This window comes from Rhinopithecus bieti, unplaced genomic scaffold (genome assembly GCF_001698545.2).
Source record: "Rhinopithecus bieti isolate Rb0 unplaced genomic scaffold, ASM169854v2 scaffold_51763, whole genome shotgun sequence".
Taxonomy (NCBI): Eukaryota; Metazoa; Chordata; class Mammalia; order Primates; family Cercopithecidae; genus Rhinopithecus; species Rhinopithecus bieti.
In genome coordinates, this window is record NW_016820890.1 from 704,142 (window position 1) to 723,723 (window position 19,582).

At 35.6% G+C, this 19,582-nt stretch overlaps 1 pseudogene; it reads left to right on the forward strand.

The window, feature by feature from the left end:
* The first annotated feature begins 3,118 nt into the window (after positions 1–3,118).
* The window catches only part of LOC108520597 (ferritin light chain pseudogene), a 122,603-nt pseudogene continuing 106,139 nt past the window's right edge, over positions 3,119–19,582 (forward strand).

Sequence of the window (19,582 nt, forward strand, 5' to 3'; positions counted from 1 at the left end):
AGTCTGTTTGATCTATGTCACTGTCTTTGTTATCATTGTGAGGTTTTATTTATTTATTTTTATGCCACCACTCTTTCAGAAGGATCTCAACTGATGAATACGTAGCATGTTTCACTGACTTATTCAGTGTCTTTGAAAGAAACAGTATAGTGTGTTATTTTCTTAACTGGATAAATTTTAAGTAGTTTTTTAAGGCCTAGCAATAAAATTCAGTTCATGGAATAATGACAATCAGAAGCCTTTATGTTGAAAAAAAAAAAAATAGATCATTTTACATCTTATGTTGCTTTGCTGCAAAAAAGTAAAATATTGCCTTGATAATTATCCATAAGTTTAGTAACTTAAAATACATGACAATCAATAGCTTTAGAGCTCAAAATATTTATTTGAAACCTAACAAATAACTGCTGAAATTGATCAATAAAAATAACTTTACTGCCTAATTGCTATTTAATACTGATTTACTTTTCACCAAGGCCCCCAAAATCATAAATATAAATATGTAGCACTGTCTCTTTAGGGCTGACTTCACAATTACATATTTGATTACCATTAAATACCTTACAGTCATACACATTTGCAGTTATACCCACTAAAACACAGTTGATTAATTAGATTTTTCTCATAGAAATTTTGTTTTCAATTTTATAATTTTCATCAGTGCATTTCTCTGGCAAAGTGTTCCACATCTCAGTCAAACTACAAAATCTAAATTAAGAACAGCATCGTGATGCCATTAGCTTATGGTCCAATTTCAAGTTCCCATATCTCCATTACATGGCACTGATCCAGTAAAGTGACCATTATGAATTACGCATCATGAGAGCACAGAGTATTTCCCTGAAGGTGTTTGCAAAGATTTCAGAGAAAATATTAATTTATCCCCTCTCATACTGAACATTAATTTAGTGTCTACTATGTGAGGAGTACTGACTAAGCATAAAGCTGTTCCTTTAGGGAAAAAATACCAGTGACTTTTAAAAGGCATTTCATCTTTGTTCGAGTATAATTTTCAAAAGCAAAGCTCCTATTTTTCTGATTGTGTGTGTGTGTATGTGTTTGTATGTAACAGAAAATAATATTATTGGACAAGTAATTAAGGTAAATTACGTTTTTCTTTTTTTGTATTTTTTTTTTTTTTTCAGTAGAGACGGGGTTTCACCGTATTAGCCAGGATGGTCTCGATCTCCTGACCTCGTGATCCGCCCGTCTCAGCCTCCCAAAGTGCTGGGATTACAGGCTTGAGCCACCACGCCCGGCCTACGTTTTTCTTTATGGACCATAAATGGCAGTTTATATAGGTAGTGTCATAAGGAGAAAAACACTAGACTGAGGCTTTGGCACACTTTTTGGCATCTATGAAAATAAAATGATTGAGGGATCACTTGTCTATCCAGTAAAAGGGACAGCAGGAATTAATAATACATTAAATGTTCTGAAAGTTTTACCCAACTATTTCATTTATGTGTTCCTGCATCCATTACAAATACATTTACTTATACTTAACAACAAGAAAAAAAAAAATGAATGACATGTGTTCCACTTATATGCTGTGTCTATCTCAATGTTCTAAGCCTGAAAATAAGTAAGTTCTAATTCAAAAAAAAATAAATATTTATCAGCCTGAAAATAATAATATGTATTTTGCTAAGCTTGCTACCTCTTTCCCTATTGATGCTTAGTGCCTTTGGTTTATATAATTCTAATTTATCTATTTTAGAAATCAACATTGAAGTGAAATGCAGTCTTCAGAAAAAAGCAAAGGCTGAAAAGAGGCATGGTTCTAATATTACAGAAAATGATCTGTTTTCATTATGACATGATGATTCATTTTTTTCCCTAAGTGTGACTCTTGAAATAGAGAAGAGGCTTATTTTCTAATATTTATTTCCTCTCTAAGTTGTTTTTTATTAGAAATGGTATTGCTTCAAGCTGACATTTTTCTAATATTGGTATGGTTTTTCCTAAATTTTATGTCATTAAAATTATGCATGGCTCAACAACAGCATATCCCAATTGAGTCATATCAATGTAAATAAAAATGCAAAGAGGCGAAGTCGATAATATTACCAAAAAAATCGGTGTTTAGGGTATAATATGGAGATTCATACTGCACAGATGTTCAGCAGAAATAAGATCTGCACCTCAATTGAGTAAGAGTATTACCTGTTTTATTGCTCTGTCTATGTACAGCAGGCAAGGATAGAGAGACTGTGACCTTGAAGGCATCACAGAAGAACATGCTGCTTTAGAAAAAAAAAAAAAAAAAAAATCACTACTCAAAGTTATGTTCAAACAGTTGAAAATAGTAATAATAATAAAGTTAAAATTATAAAAACATTAAACCAACAAACATGACAATATCTAGTGTTTACATTTCGGGTGGAAGCTGTGAATGCATAATTTTAGACAAGATAAAAAATGGAAAAAGGGGAGCTATTTTATTTTCTCATTTAGACACGGGATTCAAAGAATGAATTACATTCCTACATTGTATACACCAGATAATTAAGGGCTACAATTTGCAACATGATTATTGTGCATTTTGTCTGGGAAGGTTCCACCCAAGTATTCGCTTTGGTGGAGTTTGTAACTAACTCATTTTCCTTCTCAATGTGTTGTGTACACATACATTTTATAATTAATTAATTAAAAATTTAGTTATCCCCATTCCTAATGCTAATAGTCAGAAGCAAGTGTTACCCATGAACTTCAAAGGGAAAAGGTCATTTCTAATAAAATTTGAGCATCATCATGAAAAGACAAAACAAAACAAAACCAAAAAACGAACTCTAGCCTTTCCCTAAATCAATGTAGTTCAACTTCCTAAACCCCTTCCCTTAGTTTAGCTTTACCTTCCAACCAACAGTTACCTAAGGGAATTGCAGCATTGATTGGGTCTTAAACAGTGGTATTTCCTGAATTTTGGCATTTTCTTCACTAGCAGACATAACCAAAAAACATAACTAATATTTTCGTATCTGTCACCAATAGACATAGCAATAATTTTATATCACAGTAGAGATATATCTCCTCAAAATGAAGATCGAAATCCATGTCTCCTCAAACAAAAATCAGAATTTTTCTTCTACTCAGCAAAATTGTCTTAACAACCATAATGGCTCAAGAAAATTTTAGCAAGTATCTTCACCAAGCTAGAGACATTGGTTTATTCAACCCTGGATCCTCAAGGCTCAGTCCTGGGTAAGAATAAGTTTGTTAAAGCAACTTTTCTTTTTTTTAAAGAGACAGATCTTTTGCTACTGTAAGGAAGCATTTAAACTGCCTTACAATGAATATTAACTGTCCTTAGTAATATTTAATTTTATATATAAATTTCCTTTATAAAAATTATTTCAGTGTTATTATTGGGATCACATAGAAATTAACCATGTCAGTCTTCACAGAGTGGGAGACAGATTAGTGATTAAAACGTAAGTATTTTTTCAAAAACTACAAATGAAGTGGTCAAAAGGCTAAAGTCTATCTAGCAGAGAATTTATATATAAGGTCATAGAATGCAAGATTTTGGAGACAAAGTTGAAACAAGTCAATAGAAAACAACAGGATAATCAGAGAAAATATGCAGTCCATGTATCTCTATGCAAAGTAATTATCTGGTTCTTATAAGTAGAATTTATTAACTGGGAAAATGCAGAGATGCCAAGTAAGAAGGGTTCCAGAAGAGCTGTCTGTGATAAGTGGAGGACTCTTGACTATGGAAATGGCTGAAATTCTGTCTTTCTCACCTGAGGAGCTCCATTTGGGTGTTCTTAGCACCATGTTTGAATAGTTCTATGGAAATAGTAAAAATCACAGATATACTGAGGACTCTAATTTGAAACTATTTTTATCCATTCTGTCATTCCTATGACGTAAGTTGAAAGTTAGTAGTTAAAACTGAGAGAACATAGGAGATATCACAAAGATAGCATAGAATGGAAAGAGAAAAGGAAAGAAGATAAAATATAAAGCCTTAGATAATCTATGTGTGTGTGTGTGATCATAAAACAACACAAATAATGAGAGAGATTTCTGCTTTGAGCCAAGATGGAAAAAGAGAGACTGGATTTATTCTCCCACTTGACCAAAAACAGGGGTAAAATACACAAAACAATGAGTTTCTCTTTTTTTCAAGTTCCGTTTCTTTACAGAGGAAAGGATTCTTGTGATGTCACATGTAATGGTAAGTATAAAAATGGCTTTTGAGGGCCAGGAGCGGTGGCTCACACCTGTAATTCCAGCACTTTGGGAGGCCGAGGAGGGTGGATCACGAAGTAAGGAGATCGAGACCATCCTGGCTAACGTGGTGAAACCCCATCTCTACTAAAAATATAAAAAATTAGCCAAGCATGGTGGTGGGCGCCTGTAGTCCCAGCTACTCGGGAGGCTGAGGCAGGAGAATGGCGTGAACCTGGGAGGCGGAGCTTGCACTGAGCCAAGATCAAGCCATTGCACTCCAGCCTGGGTGACAGAGTGAGATTCTGGGGGGGAAAAAAAAAAAACCTTCAGAAACACTTATCTTGAAGAAACAGGGTATTTATATAACATTGAAGTATCTCTCCCAAAGTAGTTGTTATTTACTGAGGTGATTTTATTTTAACAATTTAGACATTATACAAAAATTAATTCAAGATGGATTAAAGACTTAAATGTAAAACCCAAAGCCATAAAAACTCTGGAAGAAAACCTATGTAATACCATTCAGGACATAGGCATGGGCAAAGACTTCATGATGAAAACATCAAAAGCAATTGCAACAAAAGCCAAAATTGACAAATGGAATCTAATTAAACTAAAGAGCTTTTGCCCAATAAAAGAAACTTCATCAGAGTGAACAGGCAACATACAGAACGGCAGAAAAATTTTGCAATCTACCCATCTAACAACAGTCTAATATCCAGAATCTCCAAGGAACTTAAACAAATTTATAAGAAAAACAACAACAACAACAAATAACCCATCAAAAAATGGGCAAAGCATATGAACAGACACTTCTCAAAAGAAGACATTTATGTGGCCAAGAAACATTTAAAAAAGCTCAACATCATTGATCATTAGAGAAATGCAAATCAAAACCACAATGATATATCATCTCACAACAGTCAGAATGGTGATTATTAAAAAGTCAGAAAACCATAGATGCTGGTGAGGCTATGGAGAAATAGAAATGCTTTACACTGTTAGTGGGAAAGGAGTGTAAATTATTTCAACCATTGTGGAAGACAGTGTGGCAATTCCTCAAGGATCTAGAGCTAGAAATACTGTTTGAACCAGCAATCCCATTACTGGTTATATATTCGAAAGAATATAAATGATTCTGTTATAAAGACACATACATATGTACGTTTATTGCAGCACTATTTACAACAGTAAAGATGTGGAACCAACCCAAATGGCCATCAAAGATAGACTGAATAAAGAAAATGTGGTATATATACACTGTGGAATACTATGCATCCAAAAAAGGAATGAGATCATGTCCTTTGCAGGTAATGGATGAAGTTGGAAGCCATCATCCTCAGCAAACTAACACAGAAACAGAAAATCAAACACCACATGTCCCCACTCATAAGTGGAAGTTGTACAGTAAGAACACATGGACACAGGGAGGCCACACACTAGGGCCAGTCAGGGGGAGGGGGGTAAGGGGAGGGAGAGCATTAGGACAAATAGCTAATGCATGTGGGGCTTAAAACCTAGATGATGGCTTGCTAGGTGGAGCAAATCATTATGGCATACATATAACTGGTAACAAACCTACACATCGTGTGTTTGTATCCCAGAATTTAAAGTAAAATTTTAAAATACTTTTAAAAAAAAATTTATTTCAATAGGTTTTTGGGGAACAGGTGGTATTTGTTTACATGGATAAGTTCTTTAGTGGTGATATTTGAGATTTTGATGCACCCATCATCCAAGCAGTGTACACTGTACCCAATGTGTAGTCTTCTATCCCTCACCCTACCCTCACCCATGTCCCCAAGTCTCCAAAGCCCATTGTGTCATTCTTATGCCTTTACATTCTTATAGCTTACTCCCAGTTATAAGTGAGAACATATGATGTTTGGTTTTCCATTCCTGATTTACTTCACTTAGAATAATAGTCTCCAATTCCATCCTTGCTGGAAATGAGATTATTCTGTTCTCTTCGTGGCTGAGTAGTGAGTAGTATTCCATGGTTTGTGTGTGTGTGTGTGTGTGTGTGTGTGTCACATTTTCTTTATCCACTCATTGTTTGTTTGGGCTGGTTCCATATTTTTGCAATTGCAAACTGTGCTGCTAAACATACGCATGTGCAAGTCTTTTTCATATGACTTCTTTTCTTCTGGGTAGATACTGGATCAAGTGGTAGATCTACTTTTAGTTCTTATTTTCAATGTCATGCAACAAACAATGGTTCCTTAAGAGAAGCAATCTTGGAGAAACCTGCAATTGCAATTGCACCAGCTCACTGTCTGAGAGAATATTCAAGCCATACCACAAGGAGAAGCAACCCAGTTGGAACCCAATGAACTCCTTGGATAAAGGATATGGAGCGAGGTGTCTGAGGATACCCAGGCAGTAGGCAGAGTAGATCAAGGCTAGTAGAAGGGAGTAACAAAGAGGAGAGAGCTACACAGAAAGAGAACTCTGAAGATATGCCAAGGGCTCCTCTCAAATATTTTGCAGAGTGCTTGTCAGTCCAGACATGTAGAACACCATAGGCTGGGGGAAACATTCACCACTACTCTTAAAACAAAAGCTTGATAAATCAGATTTTATTAAAACCAAGCCACATGCTTGAAGAAGGTATTTACAGTACTTATATTATTAAGAACTGTATCCAGAATATACAAAAATTGCTGTAAATCAATAGAAAGAGCTCTGCCAATTCAATTTTAAAATAGTTTATATATTAGAACACGTACTTTATGAAAAAAATATACCAAAATGGCCAATATACATATAGAAAGTTTTTCAAATTAATTTGTCATATAAGAAATGCAAATTAGAACGACAATGAGGAAACTCTAAAAACCCAACAGAATATCTAATGTCAGAATGACTGAAAAATACCAAGTGTTGGACAGAAGGTGGAGATAGCAGAATGCATATATTACTATGTGGAGTAAAGTTGGTACAATGACTTAAAAAAAAAAATGCTTTACAGTGTGGCCTGGCGCAGTGGCTCAAGCCTGTAATCCCAGCACTTTGGGAGGCCAAGGAGGGTGCATCACCTGAGGCCAGGAGTTCGAGACCAGCCTGACCAACATGGTGAAACTCTGTCTCCACTAAAAATACAAAAATTAGTCAGGCATGGTGGTGCGTACCTGCAATCCCAGCTACTCACAAGGCTAAGGCAGGAGAATCTCTCCCAGCTACTCAGGAGGCTGAGGCAGGAGAATCACTTGAACCCGGGAGGCAGAGGTTGCAGTGAGCCAAGATCATGCCACTGCACTCCAGCCTGGATGACAGAGTAAGATTCCACCTAAAAAAAAAAAAAAAAAAAAAAAAAAAAAAAGAAAGAAAGAAAGAAAAAGAAAAGCTTGGCAGTATCAGCTGAAGTCCACACATACTTATCATATGACTCAGCAATTTAGCTGCTAGATATTTTCCCAACATAGTTGAATACTTAAATTCACCAAAAGGCATATGGACAAATGTGTACAGAAGGTTTAATTTTAAACGTACTAAACTGGAAACAATCCAAAACCCATCAAGAGCAAAATGCCTACTGAAAACGAAAGTATATTCATTCAGTGGAGTGATGCTCAAATTAAAAAAAAAATCTCTGCAGCTGTGTGCAACAACATGTAATATTCTGACAGATAAATAAAAGTGCATTCTGAGATTCCATTCACATGCAGTTCAAGAGATTTATTTTTTGAGTTTTAAATTTAATATTGAATTTGTTGTTTCAACGTTAAGCCTCAACAGTTATTTAAAAAATCACAATAATTATTTTATTAGAGCAGGTAGTGATAAAGAAAATAAAGGTAATCATAAAAAATTAACCTGTGATCATCACTAACTAGTGATGAAAATAGAATGTTGTTGAATAAGTGTGCCTGGGTCTATAGCGAAATTTACTGCAGGAGATTTCTGGGTAACAGAAGAAAAAGGAGGGAGAGGAGAAAGGAAAGGGGAAAGTAAAGGTGAGGGAGAGGAAAGGGAAAAAAGAAAGATGAGAAAGAGGAGAAAGAGAGAGAGAGAGAATTAGAGAAGTAAATAAAGAAATGAGAGAAAAGGAAAACTCAAAACAATTATTTAAAGAAACCTGACTTCATGGCATGTTCTTCCGATTATAAAATACAGATTTCAAATTCTATATTTTGAATATCTACCTTCATTTTCCAGTCTCGTCAAAAATTCAGACAATGACTTTCCTTTCTTTGGAAGCCTTACATATGATCTTTTTTTATTAATCATCTTTATACACAGATACTAATATTTTTTATTTTTAAAATTTATGATGTTAAAATTCATTAGTTACTTGTGGTTTGGAAATTGCAACTATCTGGACATTTTCTTGAAATTCCTATGATCAACAACTGTAACACTGCAGCTAGAAAGGAAAATCATAGCACATTTTAAATAAATCATAAGATTTGTCAACAAAACAGTCTAAGAACAAAACATTCACATTGTGCTGAACAGTCTGCTGTGTAGCCACAAACAAAACATCAGGGACAAGCTTATATGCATTTGAAATCTGATCATTGTTTGCCTAAATAACACCTGCACACAAATGCATTTTTCAAACTTCAATCCCTTAGCTGTTGCTGTCTCCTTGTACCTTGAATGCCTTTCATGTCCTTTTCATCATACTGAATTTCTATTCATACTCCAATCTTTAGTTCAAATGCTATCATTTTTATGAAGTCCTCACAGATCCTCCTGTCAAAATGAATTTGTCTTTCCTCTGACTTCACTCAGCATCATACTTGTGCTATGGTTTAGCATTTATTTTAATTTGACTTTTAATTAATTAATTAATATTTTATCTACGGTTTATAAATCGAAAGATAGTAGGATTTATCAAATATGCCTACCTTAGCGCTCTTATCCACATAACATCCAAAATTAATATTTTCAATATACAATTATGTAACAATACTCCTCTCCTTCAAACTCTTCATGATTTCTCATCTCACTTGAATAATATCTGAGAACATGGTCATCAGTCACGGATTAACATGTTGTTTTTTCTGCTCACCTCCATCACAGCCTCTTATTATTCAACATTTGATGTCTAGGTTTCATTAACACCACCTACATTCCAATCATCAAATATATCAATATCTTATGCACTTTGTATCAACTACACAGATAAACCACTCAATCTAGCATACCACTTTCCTAGACACATCCAATTGTATCACTGTTGTATTTCCTACAGCATTTATCACTAAGCGATATTTTGCTGTCTATTTTTTTTTTTTATATAACTGGCCTCAATCACTAACAGATAACCGCAATTAAGCAGAAATATTTCCTCTCTTTATTGCTTTATCTCTGTGCCTGGAACAGACACGAAAGAATATTTGCTAATAAATTACTTAAAATATCACCATGACAGGCTGATTTAATTAATGGCTTTATTTTGTCTTTCCTCCGTCTATCTATATCCTTTAATGTTAATTGTTCTCAATAGTGAGACAAAGTTTATTTCCCTCTGTTTCGTTTTGGACTGACATTTAACTTGCTTTGGCAGACAGAATATAGGAGAAATAACTATGTCAATTCTAAATATTGGCCTCTGGAAGCCTTCTGAATTTTCATTTGACTGCTCTTGTACAATATAGCTGTCATAAGAACATGCCCAGGGTAGACAGCCATAGGATGAATTACATGGAGCAGAGATGTGTCTAGACAATTGTGCAGCTGAGGCCATCTTAGAACAACCAACAACCACTTGATCACCAGACATGTAAGAAATCTCAGCCAAAAAAAGCAGAACATGACATGCAGGTGACTACAGAGACATGAATGAGCCCCCATCAACACTAAAAGAACCACTCACCACAGATTTGTGCATTAAATTAATGATTGTTTTAAGCCACTGAATTTTGAGTGATTTGTTATGTAGAATTATTGTGGCAAAAGATAATTCACATGCTGTAGTATCTTGCAAATCATAAAGTCTCAATGTGTGTTAGTTGGAATGTCTTCAAATTAAATATATCTCTATACCAAACTTCTTCTTTGAGCTAAAATTTTACATCTCCAACTGCCTGGTATATTTCTAAACTAAATGGAACAGTTTCATCAAATTCTGCCTCCTTTCTCCATGACCTAGGCATGAGGTTCCAAACTTTATATCAGTATTGACTACTTTTTTTTTTTTTTAATCCCCGTATTCAGTGTTACTGTGGGCTATCAATTATTCCTAAACGGAAATATTTCAATCCATACTTCCTTGTCTAATTTTATTGGCCCCATGCTAGTCCAGCAATTCCGGAAGTCAACCAAATAGATGGAGAATAGTAACTTATATTGTGCAGTGTTTTACAATGTTCAAAACATTTTCGCACTGCATTCTATTTAATGGCTACAATCACCTTGGATCATTCTACATAGACCTTCCTATCTTCGCTTAAACATTGATGAAACTGAAACTCTGAGAAGATAAGTAAAAGCTTTCTAACTTCTAGTTCAGAGTCCTCTTCACTACACTATGTCTGACAAACTTAGCAGCCTCCCAGCTTATTTACCTAGTTTCAGTTTCTACTCATTCTGCCCACAAAATGGCAAAAAATGAACATTCCTCAGACTATCCTTCCATTTCCCTGTTCAACAACTTAAATATTTATTATTTGGAGCATTAAGTTTAAATTTGCCAAAATTTAAGGTTTTCATTATGTTTTTATTTTTTTCTGCTGACCTTCAAGACCTCAAATATCATTATACTAAAATATATTTTCCACTTTATAGGACACATTTTACTGAACCCTATCAACGCCTCTTAATAGTATCAACGCTTCTTTAGTTCGGTAATCTGGAATACATCCTGCTTTGAACTATAAAATAATCCATGAATATGAGAAACTATTATGAATCCATAAAATATTTTAAATAGAAGTTTTAAATGCAATGCCTCTGGTCCCAGCCTAATAAGTTTGCCTTAAATCTTCTATTTTTACTTTCTCTTATGGCCCTACTCTAAAAACATATTTAAGTGGAACAAACCACATATTAAGGGATTCGTCACGAAATTATAAAGATGGTGCATTGTTTCATGCCAGGGCCCAACACACTGTCAGAGAAGTCTCTTCAGTTCCCATTTTTTATTGAAGAAGTTCACATGTATTTGGTTGAGAACTCAAGTCTGGAGAAAAGAAAGTATTGTGAAGGTCAGGATTAACGGGTCTTAAAACGTAACAGCAAGCTAGAAAGCCTAGGTGGTAGAGTATGTAGGTTGCAAATTCCCTGGGCACAGAGTAGGAAGAGAAGGATGAATAACACATCATAGAAGTAAATGTAAAATATGCAGACCAGTTTAACATTTTTGCTACGTGATGTCACTTTTTCTTTGCTTTCAGCTAAATGAACCATCTTCTTAAACATAAAGATGATAGAAGACCTTTCAGCCACTATGTCACCCCAGGTGATGCCAATCCAGTCCTACTCCCACATGGAACTTTAACCACTACTCATGCTATCTATACAAGGTAAGAAAGAAAGGGAGTGAAGGAAATTAATAATTGATTAATATGAAATGTGCATACGTGTCACAGCCCAGACTTCTGCAGTTTATTTGAGGCCAGGGTAACAATGATAAGGTCCTTTTTCCATCACATTCTAGGCTCCTGAAACAGCAATTTACTACCTAGGGTTCTTTACCATATAGATTAACCCAAATTCTTCAAAGATGCCTTCTTTCTGGAGTAGCTTAAATTGAGACCCTTGGTCTGACATTATGTTGAATAGAATACCATGACAGTGATGAGGCACTGTGTTAGTCCACTGATGGTGGTACTGGCAAACTCACTGTAGACAGGGAAAGAAAATGAATTTTACAAATATATGCCTGTTATGATGAAGATAAATTATTACCTTCTTGATGAAAAATGTCCATTGCAATCATCCCGAGAAGTAGTTTGCTGGTCCTCCCCAGGAATCATGTACATTGCTGGCTTGTGATAGTATTAATAGTAGCTTGAACACTCAGCAGATTTAATAGCCAAATTGGCCATGAAGTTGAGGTTTTTGAATGCATATATATTTCTGCTGCCATGGCCATTCTGTATATAAGTGTTTTAATCAAACTCTGTTGATCAAGGAAAGAGGCTGGTTGAAAGCTACGAAACAGCTGCCGACCAGCGTTAGCTCCCTTTGTATCAGATACTCTCTGGTGTGCACTCACATTGGACCAGATATCCTCACTTTATTCCAAGAGGTCTTTCTATATTACTTTCTCACAGACATCCTTATCTCATTCTTTTAAAATCCCAAACATCATCATGCAGAGAAACCCAGGTCATATAGTGCACAGAAGCCAGTTTTTCCAGGCACAGAACAAGCCAGAGAAGAAGGATAGATTGGGGATTGGGGATTTGGAGGTGGCTGGGGAATTTTAAACAAGAACATAAAAAGTGATTGCATTTTTCTCTACCCCAAGGTTAATCTCAAGTTCTGCCTAGTTCAGGCTATACTAAATTATATTGCAGTATGACTAATAAGGTAGAAAATCAGCCAAGTTTATGCCCTTCTTGCTACAAGCTTAGTGGTCCTTTTAATTTCTCTCATGTAGTGACTCATCACCAGAAACTTAGAGAGTTTCTCTCTAAGTAACTCAGCACCAGAACACTTTAGATATCAATCTATACGTTTATTCATAGCAGCATCATGCTATTACCTTTGGTTCATAATTTTATTTCTGGATCGTAACATTTTGATTCTTCAGAAAGGGTTTTGGAAAATATAATCTGTATTTTTTTCAAACGATAAAAATTAGTATTATCTTCGCTGAAGTATTCACTCTTATGTGTATTTACTATTTTTTGGTAATATTATCCACTAAGGATATTTCTCATATTCCTACAGTAACATAAAGCTACATATGTCAAGGAAGACATCTTTGGATGTAAATTTTTCCTCCTGGGACTTTGATTACTTTTACAGGAGTGGTACTCAACCAGGACTGTACATTGGAAGAATCTGAGTAGAACAAACAAATAAACAAAAACTGATTAAATGAAATAAAATAAGGAATCTGTGTTATTTTGTTTGTTTGTTTGTTGTGTGTGTGTGTGTGTGTGTGTGTGTGTGTGTGTGTGTGTATTTGAGACAGAGTCTCGCTCTGTCGCCCAGGCTGGAGTGCAGTGGCGCGATCTCGGCTCACTGCAAGCTCTGCCTCCCGGGTTCACGCCATTCTCCTGCCTCAACCTCCCGAGTAGTTGGGACTGCAGGCGCCCGCCACCACGCCTGGGTAATTTGTTGTATTTTTAGTAGAGATGGGGTTTCACCATGTCAGCCAGGATGGTCTCGATCTCCTGACCTTGTGATTCGCCCGCCTTAGCCTCCCAAAATGCTGAGATTACAGGCGTGAGCCACTGAGGGATCAGTATTTTAATAACTACCTTGGATATTTTAATGTTTGAAAATTACTGATTTACTTAAAGACCTTCACATTCTCTAGTTCTTAAGTTAGCCTTCTCAATTCACAAAATTATTTAGTATTTGTTTTCTATAAAGTTACATTGTTATTTCTAAATTATATCCTTTATTGTATCATATAGGTCACTGAATCTTTAATTGTACAAGCTGAGCTTTCCACTTGCATAAACTCTGATATCATTTCTATAAATGAAAATAATGCCAGTTATAAGAAAATGATAACATGTGACGGTGGTATTTAAATTTCTTTAAGTAAACCTGTTGAGTGTCCTTTTCATTGCAATTCATGGTAAGGACAATTATAAAATTGAAATAAAACATATATCATGGACAGATTATTTTCTTCAGATGTATTAAAAATCAAAAGTTCTAAAACTATTAAATGATACAGCTAAAAGCAAAGGAGCTTTATTTTAGTTTAAATACTTTTGCAAGTTCAACAACTTTCACTACTGTTTTTATTATAAATGTAATCTTAAGTTAAAAAAATGAGCAATGGAAAGCAGAGAAGCACCCACACAAAAATCACCCCCAAATACTCAGAGAGAAACAATTTATAAAGTTTAGCCTACATTCTTGCAGTATGTTTAATGATAAAGTTTCTAAAGACTCTAACAATTTTCAGACAAGTAGTTGTTAGGAATTTATAAATATTTTAATAAATATAGCCCATAACAAAACCACTTCCTCATGCCATCTGAAATAACATTCACTATCTCTTTTCGCAGTTATCATTGACATCTCTCTAGCCCTATTCCATCAGTGTCATTGGTTGTTTTATTTTATTATTTATTTTATTTTATTTTATTTTATTGAGACAGAGTCTTGCTCTGTCATCCAGGCTGGAGTGCAACGGTGCAATCTTGGCTTATCACTACCTCCACCTCCCTGACTCGAGCGATTCTCGAGCCTCAGTCTCCTGTGTAGCTGGGATAACAGGTGTCTGCCACCATGCCCAACTAAATTTTGTAATTTAGTCCAGACGAGGTTTCACCATGTTGCGCAGTCTGGTCTCAAACTCCTGACCTCAAGTGATCCCCCTGCCTCAGCCTCCCAAAATGCTGGGATTACAGGTATGAGCTACGGTGCTCAGTCTCACCGGTTATTTTAATAACTGCATAAATTATTTCTTAAAACACTGGTCTGTCAAATATTTATATTCTTCCAGTAAACATTTCTCATTCCTCCTTAACTACTCACTCCTATCTACTCCCTGCTATTGCCATATATTAAACCTGATTTTTAACAGTAACTATTAATACCACCCCTTCAACATATCAGTCTGAAAATAAGAGCACATCTGCAATTTTCTATCTTGTACCTTCTGGTGAAGCGGCGTCATTGTCTGGGGTAAATAGTCAAGGTCAGACATCTCATGCCAGGCAAGTCCAAGGCACAGACACTCAAGAAGTGTGTTTAAGAGTGGAAGTTTAACAGGCAAAATAAACAGAAAGGAAAACAGCTCTCTCTCTCTCCTGTAGAGAAAGAGGGGGAACATGAGCGGGTCTTCTGGTTTCATGGTCAATTGCATGGGGCTTTGTAGCAGAGCTTGAGGAGGCGGTGTCTGAGTTGCACTGAGCCTCAGAGATTGGTTGGACCAGGTGTGACATTTGCATAGTGCGCTAAGAAGCTGGCCGTGTGCCCTAACCTTTTATTATGCAGATGGATTCTCTACCTAGCCAGCAACTTATTGTCTGTTCCTTATCGTACACGTGGTTGACAAAGAGAAGGGAAGATGGAGCCACCATGTTTAACAAGCCTAGTCCCCAGGTAGCCTTTTCCTACTGGCACAGCTGCCGGCATTCACCCGTGCAAGCTTCCAGCTACTTATTTATGCCTGTAGTTCCATTTTACAGGCTGTTCTTTGTTAGAAAAAACAATGATTTGGGGACTTTTTTTTGTTAAAAGGAAGCCTTACTTAGGACTTCCTTACCCTCATTAATTAATTTCTATTGAACTCCTATATCATTAGCATTCTAGCTCCAACAGTCCTTCAACCTTACTAGGATCTATGTTCCATGGATCTACCAATTTTTTTATTTCATTTATTTATTTGATTTATTTTTCTATTTTTATGTTTTTTGCCTACTTTGTTTCTTTGTGAAAATAATTTTAACTTTTAGATTCAGAAGGCATCTGTGCATGTTTGTTATATGGGTGTATTACATAACGCTGAGGTTTGGACTACAAACGATCCCATCACCCAGATAGTCAGCATAGTACACAATAGATTTTTCAGGGATTGTCCCCTTCCTTCTCTCCTCCATCTAGAGGTCCCCAGTGTCTACTGTTTCCATCGTTGCCTCCCACTTTGTTTCTTACACTAAAGCATCTGTCCTCAACTACTGCACCCTTTCCACCTCTTAGTGTTCACTTGACAGAAACCCAGCTTGATTAAGTAACTTTTCTTCACACTCACGCTTATGCAGTTAAACATGCCTGGGGAGAAAAACAAAATACAAGCATGCTGACTGCTCTTACTTTAAATACATGAAGATCTAACCTCAAATTGTTCTTCAAGATTGGCTGGCAGCTCAATGTTTCCTCATTTTATTCACATTCCTACTCTCTCCTAGAGGATGATTTCAAATGACGTATCTCTTCAAATATCCTATGCCTCAACCTTAACCTCGTTTTTCTTAGTTTACCAAGAAATCAGAAGAATTAAGAGAGAACATGTACAACCTCATTCTAACACACTTATTTACCTGTCTGCATGTACCACCCCCATCCTGTTAAGGTACGTTAATTTTTCTTGATCTTACCTAAGACCATATTCCTGCCTTTGTTCTAGATCCATGCTATATCATGTTTATGGGAGATTTGTTCTCAAAATTTTCCTCACACTTCAGTGAATCATCTATTTTTATGTCTTTCCGGTGATAATTATCATCAGCAGTCAAGCATGCTGTTACTATGTTATCTCTAAAAAATTCTGACTTGGCCCCACTTCCCCCTCAGTTACCAGTCAATTGTTTTACTTTCCTTCACGCACGCACACACACACACACACACACACACACACACACACACACACAAAGACAGAGAGAGAGAGAGAGAGTTTGCTTGTCTGTACCTCCAATTATTAATATTTTTACCCTCTTTTCTCTTGAATCATAAAAGCCTGGCCTTTACTTTTCCTTTCATTAACATTGCATCTGTCAAGTTCACAATTACAGCCACTACTAAATCCAGCAATGTTCAGTGCTTATATTACAGAGGCAAGAAAGACTTCATTCAAAATGACTGCAGAGGAGAGAGAAACTTAATTCAACTCTGTTGAAACAAAAGGTGGGAAGGTTTGTAAGCATTGGGGTGAGATAAAAACCCTGGGGCAGGGAGGAGGGAGGTGGACCAATGAGACATGTCAACTACATTGAACTATTCCTGAGTTTGCAAATTTTTTTTTGTCTGTAATTATGCCCTCTGTATCTGCTAATTGACTTCCATTGACTTTAGGTTTCTACTGTCCCACAGAGATTGGGAGAAAAAAGATGCTATCTCCTTAGATGTTTATGTTTCAAAGAGAAGGTTGCCAGGTCTTTGAGAAAGATATTTCCTGGGTTGTAAATCTGGGAGAACACTGACATATATTTCCAGGAGGGGCAGAAAGAGAACTTATTATTGTAAATTTTTTTAAAAGTAAATGCTCTAAGAAAAAAGAAGACTAGGGAGTTATAGTCAGAAATAAATCTGTAAAGTTTAATCAACCTGAGGGATATGTGTTACGATCTGAATACTGGTGTCCCTCCAAAATTCAAATGTCAAAAATCTAAGTGCCACCAAAATTAAAATATCAAAAACCTAGCACCTAATTTAATAGTATTCAGAGGTGAGGCCTTTGAGAAGTGACTAAGCCCTGAGGAGAATCACTTGAACCCAGGAAGTGGAGGCTGCAGTGGACGGAGATCACACCACTGCTCTCCAGGCTGGGCAACCTAACAAGAGTCTTATCTCAAAAGAAAAAAAGAAAAAGAAATGGCACAAGGGAATTTCCTTTCCTCTTCCACCATGTGAGGATGCAACAACAAAGTGTCAACCATGAAGCAGAAAGTTTGTTAGAACTTATCTCAGAACTTACCACAACTTACTTAAGAACTAAGTCTGTCAGTCCCTTGGTCTGGAAATTTACAGCCTCCAGAACTGTGAGCAATACATTTATGTTGTTTATAAATTACCTATTCTAAGACATTTTGTTATAGCGGCAAGGATTGACTAAGAACGTTAAAGCCATCTTGGTCATTTGTTATGTAATGAGCACAAGGAGGAGTAATTTTGTACTATGGCAACCCATTGAGCTTATTTTGATATTCTTTGGCTCAATTTTGATAGTGAAAGGACAGTTGAAAGATCTCAGATCTTTCAGGGGTGGAGGTCTGACTAATGTCACCATATACATTATTTATTATAGAACAGCAGAGATGAGAACATGACAGGAATCTAGCATGAATAAGAGAGGATAATAATTAGTTTTTGTTTTCGTTGTTGTTGTTGTTGTTTTTGCAGTCAAGAAAACTGTAGAACAAGAACTGGAGTTTGTCTTACAAATTTTATGTAATAGAATTCCAGGAAGAGAGGCTAACATGGACTTTGGAGAATCTGTCCTAAAAAGTTTAATGAAGAATGGATCTACGCAGCTCCAGAAGTGGACAGTAATGGATGCTACGCTCTGCCACTCTCATCTCCTTTTCAGAGCCAAAGGACTTATTCCACAAGCTGCTGGAAGTGCTGCTGATTGACAGCCCTCAGATCTCAGCTCATCTTGTACATTGTCCTTACCTTAAGAGGTCCACTTTGCGCAAACTTGTGCCCTATATCAGGGCTAACATATATCCAATATCCAATCTACACAGAAGAATTAAGTCCCAACCCCCTCACATCAACTTGATATAATTCTGAAAGGATGAAATCTTGTGATTTCATTACAGACAATTGCTGTATCCCTCTTTGTCTCCTTTCTATATGAGTGACAATTCTGAAAATACTGTGCAATAAATTTTCTGCATGCAGAGTACCATTTTGGAGTCTATATTACAGGCATCTCAGCCAGCAACATTGCTAGATTTTTACTGTTGTTGTTTTTTCCACAGGTCCATTTCTTCCAACATTCTTCACATAATAAATAAAAGAATATGCATCAGAATACCATTTGATTGTAGCTTTCCCTTTTTAATTATTTAGATTGATTCTCCATTGTTTATAACACTGTGTTCAAATTCCTTAGCTAAAGGAAGTCCTCAGATTCTGGTCCTAATTTTCAAAGCCAGTTTCAACACCCACCATTCTATGACAAAACCTTCTACTTCTACTTTCTTCTTTAATTTTCACCATCTATACTTATATGTCATAGCTATCCCTCCTATACACTGTGACTTTGTTTATGATGATCACTTGGAATAACTTACTCTTAAACTTACACATTTCCAGACCCTATCTATCTTATAAAATCTTTCTCAAGTCTCTTATTAACCCTCAGATTTGTACTAGCAAATAGTCACCCTCATTCTACTCATTATTCATAATTATCATCTTTATTATGCAAAAAATCACTGTGAGAAATGATTGAGCATCTTATATACAGCTACTGTTTGTATAAAACATAAAAATAGCCCAATTAAGAAATATAAAAAACTTAAAATAACACAATTTTGTTATTAAAATTTTAATTAACTTATGGCTTGTATTGTGTCACTTTCTTTCCTAATATTTATGTAAATTTTAGATTTTCCAATATGTTAATAATTAATATGAGTACTTAAACACAGTAAAGAATATGATTTTTTATATCGGTCTCTATCTCTGCCCCCCCTTATTCTCTTCACCTTTATGAAATTAAAATGATTCAAAAATTGCTTGTTGAACTGATAGATATAAATTAGTTTGGATAATATAGGTATGCTTTATTAGTAAAGAGTGAAATAATCTCATAAAATAGTCTGAGAATTTTTTATGTATTCAAAAATTAAAATTAAAAATAATC